Source organism: Mastomys coucha, unplaced genomic scaffold (assembly GCF_008632895.1).
Source record: "Mastomys coucha isolate ucsf_1 unplaced genomic scaffold, UCSF_Mcou_1 pScaffold21, whole genome shotgun sequence".
Taxonomy (NCBI): Eukaryota; Metazoa; Chordata; class Mammalia; order Rodentia; family Muridae; genus Mastomys; species Mastomys coucha.
In genome coordinates, this window is record NW_022196904.1 from 52,178,876 (window position 1) to 52,188,330 (window position 9,455).

At 32.5% G+C, this 9,455-nt stretch overlaps 1 long non-coding RNA gene across 4 annotated transcripts in view; it reads right to left on the minus strand.

The window, feature by feature from the left end:
• The window catches only part of LOC116102323, a 43,190-nt gene extending 33,763 nt beyond the window's left edge, over window positions 1-9,427 (minus strand). For 3 of the 4 annotated variants that reach the window (XR_004123083.1, XR_004123082.1, XR_004123081.1), the window contains exons 1-2: window positions 7,796-9,427; window positions 2,141-2,250 (exon numbers count right to left, since the gene is read on the minus strand). This is a non-coding gene — a long non-coding RNA (uncharacterized LOC116102323). The remainder of the gene's footprint in view (window positions 1-2,140; window positions 2,251-7,795) is intronic. The other variant, XR_004123084.1, reaches the window with a different exon arrangement.
• Between the last annotated feature and the right edge of the window lie 28 nt (window positions 9,428-9,455).

Below are 9,455 nucleotides of genomic sequence, written 5' to 3' on the forward strand. Positions count from 1 at the left end.
TACCTATTATCCTTAGGTTTGGTCTTCTCATTGTGTCCTGGATTTCCTGGATGTTTTAGGTTAGGAGCCTTTTGCTTTTTGCATTTTCTTTTACTGTTATGTCAGTGTTATATGTGTGTTTGTAAAGGATTGAATTGGAATCACATTATATTTGGATGGATATTGCTACCACAACTATATATCTCAAACTATGAAATTGTATCTTAGATATCTCTGGTGCCAGCAATTAATTACTTAGTTGAGTCATTAGCTAAAGGTGTCTTATAGTACTTCCTCTCAAACATCAAATACAAATACTTAGATATGGTTAAATATTTGCTATTTGAAAGGAATGTCCAATTGCTGAAGATATTATTTGTTTATGTCATCAAAAAGGAGAACTCCATCTGGTGCTCAATTAGAAGATTCACTGCTGCTGACTACATTTAATGAGGGAGAAATTTTACGTATGTGCTACTGGAGAAAAAAAGAATTCCTCAAATATAATATTTAGGAGTTACCAAGACATACTTTTGCCATACTGGTATAAATATCCTCAGAGTAATCAACTACTTTTTGTTATATTTATGATCAACTTCATGAGCTTGAAGCCACACCTCAAACTGTAAGTGTCCAATACTCAGAGAGTAGATAGGTCACTGGCTTTGTAAAACAATATTTTTTTTTTTGTTCTGCTAAACGGAAAAAATAAAATGAATCTCAATGACATAATTCTATACACATAGATTGCATAATCATTTGTAATAACAGACTTTTTTGCACTACATGGGAAGTAGAAAAAGAGATGTTCTGATAGACAATGCAAAGAGAATAACTAACATTTTAATACCAAGTACTAAATAGTATGTCTTCATGAAAACCCTTACATCATGTGCCCTAGATCTATGTTGAAAATGAGTTATAAAGAATAAATTAGAGCTAGAGTTTTTGGGTGACTTAAAGGAAACTGTTTTCCAAATACAACTGCACTGACATACATAGGAACTCTGAGATACTATGGCAGTACATGCAAAATCTGAATGGGTTCAAACCACACAAGGATCTTAGCACTGAAAATAGAAAAATATCAAATATATCACACTTAACCTAAGACTTCTTTGCAATTGATCTCTGCTGTGTATAAAGTATAAGAACAAAAACTAAGATTTTGTTTCATTTGTTTTGACAATCAATTGCCACAGGTTGTATTAAGCACATTCCAGGACAGGACTGATTTGTAGTTAACATAAATGTAATCCTTTTGTGGTTGTTGTTTTGCTTTGTTTTTGTTTTTTTTTTTTCTTTTTCTTTTGGTTGATTGGTTTTATTCTTTCTTCTATTTTTTTGTTGTTTATGTTGTTTGTTGATCATTTTTTTGTATATTATTTTGCTTCTTTATTTTTTGTTGTTGTAGTGGTTGTCTGGTTTGATATTCATTTTTAATGGTGTTTGTTTTTTTATTATTGTTTTAGGCAGAAAGTGACGGACATGAGAGAGGGAGACCTCACAAATAAGTATGAATCTTAGTAGTGGGATAAAGAAAATATAAGTGTTGATGGAAGAAGGTGAACAAACATGTTGTTTAAAAAATTACAGTAAATCACAAATATATATAAAGTAGAATTTCTTTATACTCTGAAGCAAATTCCATCTAAAAGCATAGAATTAGTTTGCCATACATAGAGAGTCCATGTAAAGTACTACAATAAAACAAAACAATAAATTACAAACCTAAACAATCATATAAATTTTGAAAAAATAATATCATGGAAATCCATATCCACCAGATGATTTAAAGAAAAACACACAGATATTAGTTTTAAAATGAAATCCCATGATGTTACATGGAAATAACTCATGTAAAGACCTTATATGCCTTGGGATATCTACACTTTAGAATGAACCCAAAGATAAACACTGTTGCCACCTATATTGGACATTGTCCTAGCAAGCTTATTTGGGAAATTCGTTATGGAATACAAAAACAAGACATATTTGTTTCTCAAGTAGCTGATAGTTAATGCAAAGAAACTAATTTGAAAAGTTGATCGAGGATATGACCATGTCTGTAGCAATGACAAATCTACATTTTCTATTGAAATTTATGCACAAGTAATCAAAACGCAGTATGGAAGATGAAAAAAAAGTTGTTTTACAATACCATCAGCTGAATGTGTTGGTCTGCATCTGTACTGTGAACTTCTCAGGAAGCTGAGAGGAGGCATGGTTTCAGGGATGATTTGAGAACTCAGTGAACAGCACAGTAAGACTCTGCATCAGAAGTACATGGACACATATTACAAGAACAATATTGTGATAAATGTAACATATGCACACTTTAAACTACAAACACAAAAGTAATATGCATGAATATATGCCAGAATTAAGCTAAACAGTAACTGTAGGAATTATGTAAATGAAGCATTGCAATTTGTTCAAGATAATTTGCAAATGGACACATGAAAGGACATGCCAATAGCAATAGAAAAATACATTAAATTACAAAATGCTCTCTTATACTTTATGTAAAAATATGGCAAAGGTCCAAATAAATAATTAAACTATGTCATACAATAAAGATACCATCTCACCTATTAATAAAATACTCGTGTCCAAATTTTTTAAGTTTTAATTTTTTAAGTTTCTTGTTTTAGATAAAAGTACATTATGCTAAGAACACGTTTTTCAAATCTTTCCTCCAGATACCAGTATTTTTTAAAGTAGGTCTGTATTTCTTGAGAAAGAGTATTAGAAAAAAACTGATCAATTCCACTCAATATTTTGGCTATTTATCAGCTAAGTAAATCCCTCTATTATTTGGAATGGCAAAATCAGTTTAATTTCATGTACTAACCTCATCCACATAGTACATCCTAGTTTGGTGGTCTGTGCTGTACAATCTACTTTTCAGTTATAATAGCACTATGGTCAATTAAGATTTTACACCAGCATCATTATAGCAGGGGGATTTTCATCAGAATGTAAATTATTGTGAGTCACTATTTTTAAATATTTCCATGGTGTGCTTTCTTTATTAAAATGTCAGAAAGTGAGAGGAGACAAAAGAATAGGCAGAGGATAGAGAGGATGAGGAGAGGTTGTAAAAGAATCTTCAATACTGAGAGATTCTGTTCACTTTGATATGTCAATAGGCACATCAGTAAGATATTTTCCCAGGTTTTTATGACACTAAACATTTTCTTCTTCCAAAGCTAGTGTGAAATAGAAGCCTTTAAGAAAATGCTGTGCACAATAATATCATCCTCCTCCCCCTAATTCTCTCTCCTCACTCTCTTCATTCTCTCATTTTCATCTCTATATCTACCCCTATATCCTCAACTGAACCAGACTTGGTTATCAGTGTATCATCCTGAGAGTCCTAAAGATATTTGCCTGATGTTTCTATGAGTTGCAATACTTGCATTGCTGTTTGTACTTTCTTGTATTTCCTCTAGCCTATTTTAATTAGTCTGCAGGAGGTAATACCTTAAATTCTTATACTTAGATGCTCCAAACTAAGGGAAACTTAAAAAGAATCAAATTAACCTAAGACACAACAGGCTACTAGAAATTATGTAACATGTGCAGTTGGGAAACATTTTCTTCCAAAGAGCAACTCAAAATAATATAATTGCTAAATATGCCTGACATATCACAGAGAACCAACTGATGGAGAGTGACTACTGATGAAGTGAAATTGGTCAGTCAGTTGAACTCAATATTAAAAAGTGACAAGGAAATCTGTGTAAATTTCTTTTGATAAGAGTATATAATATCAATCAGATACAATAACATGGTTTTTCAAATGGCTCTTATCTCACCTGACCTCATAGATAGGAATAGGAAGACAAACTTCAAGAATTATTATTTATCAAAGTGCAATTATAATTTAAACCTAACCAAAAAAAAAAAAAACCAAACAAACAAATAAAAAATGGCATTTGAAAGTTGATCCACTATCATACTTATGGCAACAAGGTAATAAGTACAATTGCTCTGTGATACTAGTTTTCTCACAGAGGGCATTAAGTAACAATTAATTACTTTCTAAAAATGACACATCTCAAAATTTCTGAGCATCTCAGTGAGCCAAGAGAGAACTATCCCTAATGTACAAAATTTTCATAATGTATACTCCAAAGGAGTGCAAGGAGAAGCCCAAGCCGGTTTTTTTTTTTTTTTTCAGATACTGGTATCTGAAGTAAATCATTTTCCTTGCAAATGAAGGATGATACAAAACTGTGACAGGGACAGTGGATCTTAAACTTGAAGAAGTATCTCCAGGTGGAGGAGCATATTTCCTGCAAAACAAATAGGAAAAGTGATCCATGAGGAATATAGGGATCCTAGAAATTCCTTGATACACTTAGGTTTCACATGGTTCTGTCACCTATAGTTTTTTTGTGAGCATTCATCCTATTCCTTGCTGGGGCCTAGAACCACTCAGAAGCCTACCTTGTAATAATTCTCTAGAAAAATAAATATTATTTCTGTTTGCCTCTGCTTGCCAGAATATATACATACAATTAAAGAGTAGTTTCAGGACTAATCATGAAAAAAATCTCAAACCTAGAACTGAAAATCAAAACCTGCTGAAAAGTAAGATATTTCATAACTGAAATAACCATCAAATACATTTTTTTGCAGATATCCACTATCTCTAGCTCTTTGAAAAAGTGCACCTTTACTGACTGGAATCACTCCAATAGAGACTCATATCCTTCAGGATTGTATTTATTCAACTCTTTTCTGCATTGGAATATTCATGTGAAAACTAGACTTAACAGTACTACAAAATGTTAGGCCAAACTTCATGATTTTATTAATTTTCTAGAGTGTCATCATTTCTTTTTTATTATTCTTCAATCTTTCTTTAAGTCTAGGATTTATTCCCCCTCTCATTCTGTCCTTTATCTGTTCCTCATCCCATACCTCCTCCCCATCTCCAAGAGGATGTCCCTACACCCTAACCCAGTCATCTCCACTTACTGACAGGACTCTGTCCTCAAGTCTCTCAAAGGTTAGGTGCATTTTCTCATACTTAGTGCAGACCAGTCAGTCGCCTGCTGTATGTGTGTTGGGGGCCTCATATCAGCTGCTGTTTGCTGCCAGGTTGGTGGCTCAGGGTCTGAGAGATCTCAGTGCTCCAGGTTAATTGAGACTGCTGGTCTTCATATAGTGTTGCCCTCCTCATCAGCTTCTTCCAGCTTTTGCAAATTCAACTACTGTGGTCACTATCTTCTGTCCATTGCCTGGGTGGAAATATCTACATCTGACTCTTACAGCTGCTTTTTATGCCTTACAGAAGGCATTCATGCTAGGTGACTGTTTGTAAGGAAACTGTTTGTAAGCATCAGTAATAGTGTCAGGCCTTGGGGCCTCCCCTTGAGATGGATCAAAATTTGGCCCTGTCACTGGACCTCTTCTCCCCCAGTTATTCTCCATTTGTGTCCCTCCAGTTCTTTTTAGACAGGAACATCTGGGCCAGAGTTTTTGACTGTGCTATGGCAACCCTATGCCTCCACTTGATGTCCTGTCTTTCTACAGGAGGTGGTCTCTAAAAATTCCCTCTCCCCACTGTAGGGAATTTCATCTAAGGTCCCTTGCTTTGAGACCTGAGAGTCTCTCACCTCCCAGGTCTCTCTGGTACATTCAAGAGGGTCCCCCACCTGCTACTTCCCAAGGTTGCCTGTTTTCATTCTTTCTGTGGGCCATCGTGGCTTTATTCATGCCCCCCCCCACAATACCCAATCATGCTCCTCTCTTCCCCTCTCTGTCCTCTTTTTCACACAGGTCTTTCCTTCTCCCTATCATGATATCTTGGCATTATAAAAACCACACATGAAAACTGTATGATGTCTGTGTTGATTTACTCAGACTTACGTCATCATCAAGGACAAGATCATCTTCAATAATATAACCTGTGGCTGCAGAGATAATGGACTCTGGAGGAGAACATAGCTCTGCCAGTTTCCTGAAACATTATAATATATATATATATATATACATATATATATATATTTGTGTGTGTATGTATATGTATGCATATATATATATATATATATATATATATATATATATATATATCCTTTAAACTAAAGAATGTATAGCTGTTACCCTCAGGAAAGCAGCTTTGTTCTGCATCAGACAGAGACAATTATAGGACTGCACAACTATTCAAAATTCAGAGGCAAACTGACAGTTGTGTGTCCAACCCAAATTTATGAATCTAAAATATTAACCATTAAGCTTGCTTAGAAAGCATTGCAGAAGAACAGTACAAATTTTAAAGGAATCAGAGGAAGAAATGTCTGCTGTGACAAAGTGTCTTCTATATAGGATATGGGATTTGCACAATAAAATCTAACAACCCGAAAAACTACAGAAGATTATCCCCACATCATCACAAGCTGGCATACCAGTTCTGATGGAAAAATATCATAAACATAAGCCCTATTTGTAGCTGAAAAGATACAGGCAGTTAAGCATGCGATCAGTGATAAAATTAACCTTCTCTTGGGCTATACTCCTGATAGGCTGTTCAATACCAAACATTCAGCCTAAAGATGTTTGCATATGAACAACACTTAATATACACACCTGCAAGTAGTTGTGTATATATTTTTGATTATGTAAATAATATTAATCACTAAGAAGAGGAAAAAGTATTGAAAATGAAGCAAGCACACAGGAGTAGAAATAGAGATAAAAGGATGAATCATGGAAATATTGTAAATTTTTGTAAATTTAATTGTAAAATTAAAGTAGTTATGTATCAAATTCTCAAAAAAATCATGCAAGCATATATATATTTATATATATATGTATGTATGTGTGTATATGAATTAATGTATATAATATATAGCATACATAATTTAACATATAATATATACCTAACTTACTATATATAAATAAGTTACATATATTATATGTGTACATTAAATTTATACATATATAAACATATATAATATATTCTATAATAAATGTTATATTAATTCCATGTGTATATATGTTTATATATTATGTGTATACGTGTATATATTACGTGTATTACATGTTTATATATTATGTGTATATATGTTTATGTATATAATATATACATATATGTATATCATATAATATGTATATTATATATGTATAATATGTATATCAGGGTTAGGGTTAGGGTTAGGGTTAGGGTTACGGTATATAATATATGTATATTATATATACATATTATATGTATATATGTAATATGTATATATTACATATATGTAATAAAAATGGGTTTATTATATATTTGGAGAGACATTTCCGAAGCTATAAGTCTTACACCACTGAGTAATATCTCTAGGGAGAAGAATAGTTTAAATTTTATGGAGTCATGTTTCAAATTACTACAGACCTCCACATGATATTCACTGATCATTTGCAAGGCTATGGCTTAATCTCTGCAACAAACAATCCCACGGTAATGCCCTGTTGCTGAGGACATTCTTGCATATGACACTGCAAGCAAGTGAAGAACAAAAAACTCTTGAATACCATCATCCATAAGCAGTGCTATGTAAAATAGTGAATATCATTCAAGATACTATGGCACAAAACTTAGGCATGGTTAAAGTAACCTAGTAGTTTGTGGGGAATTGTTTGTATGCTTTTGTTTTGTTTTATTTGTTGGTTTGCTTGAGATTTTTGGGTTAAGTCTATGAGACAAAATTCATACTTTATTCCACCAAGCGCCCATGAATCAGAGTTCAGATGGAGTTTGATTATAGAAAAAAAAAGGTACTACTGTTATTCTCCTAAAGGAATAATGAAACAGAATGACTCCTACCAATATACTGTTATACTCATAAATCAGTTCAGTGCAGCACTAGCTGTTGAATGGGTCTTCATTAAACTCTTCACAAGACTGTTGGATCTATGTGGAAGAAAAAACAGAAAGATAAGTGTGAGGGGGTTGAATTACTCATAAGAAATAATGCTTTCCATACAACAGGCCTGATTGACATAGGAACTCCCAGAGAATGTGGCAGCAGAAACAAAGCTGCATAGGTCAAATCCACACAAAATTCCAGCTATGAGAAGGGAAAGGAGACAAAGTGCAACCCCTAACAAAGGAGCAATTTGCAATTAGTGTCTGTTGATAGGGAAGAAAAAATCAATCTATTCAAAAAGAATGTCACTGATTATATCAAACACATTCAAGATCAGGACAAAGCAACAGGAATAGCTGAAAAACATAAAAACAGACATTTTTGTTTCATTTTCTATATCAGAAGACTTTTTTGCTGCTGTTCATTTTATTTTGATATTTTTATCTTAGCATCTTTGGATTGTTATTTTGATTTTCATTTATTTTATTTTATTCTATTTGTGGTAGTGGAGAAAGGGATAGATAATGTGGGAGTTAGTCAGATAGACTCACAATTATCCTAGTGTATATGAAATTTGCACTTGAGGTGAATCTGAGAGAAGATGAAGAAAAAAAATGATGGCATCCTAGGGAAAATTATAAAAGAATATAATATTAGGCATTATGCTTCTAAAGTATGTGATGCATAAGGGAAGGAAAATAATTTTGTAAATTTTGTAAAAGATATAATCTCATGTATAGAAAACAAGGAATTATGAGTATGATCAAATCTAATCCTAACTCAGAAAACCAATAGTACATGAGAAATATAAATTTCTAATTGAATTTTATACACAGATTATCAAAATCCAAAAAATAAAGTCAGAGACCAGGTAGTTTTACAATACCATCAGCAGCGAGTGGTCTTCTGTGTCTGTTGTGAGCTTCACAAGATGCTGGAAGGAAGGATGACTTCTGTGATGAGTTTGAAAACCCAGCGAGCAGCATGGTGAGATTCAGAATCAGTAGTACAAACTACATGTTAAAATAACAATACTGAAATAGATGGAACATCTATTTACTATGAACACAAGAGTGAAATGAACATTAATATCCAGGATTTGCATGTAACAATAACTGCTCAGAAATTTTATAAAGAAATAAATGCAATTCTTCAAAAAAATAAAATAAGACAAATTAAAGGACAAGTGAATTCAACTATAAATTGGAAACATTCTAGAATATGAGGTATCTGTAATAGTTTCTGCATGAAAACTATAAATTTAAAGCAAGTCCTTAACTTGATATAACAAAATTAATCATATATATCCCCTTTAAAAATTATATACATTTTTAAATTTAATTTTCTTATATTTTATAAGGTGATGTTTTATGCTATGAGCATATTTTTTGAATATTTGTTTCTGACTTGTGTGCTTATTACTAGATTTTTATTGCTTTAGTTAGAATTTAAAATAGTTGTGAAAATTCAATCCTTGTATTGATCACATATGTGAATACTTCAGTTATTTAGATGAAAAATCAGTTAATTCCATGTATTAACTTCATTTAAAGACAAGAGACTCCTTTCTTTTTTTCTTTCTTTCTTTCTTTCTTTCTTTTTTTTTTTTTTTTTTTT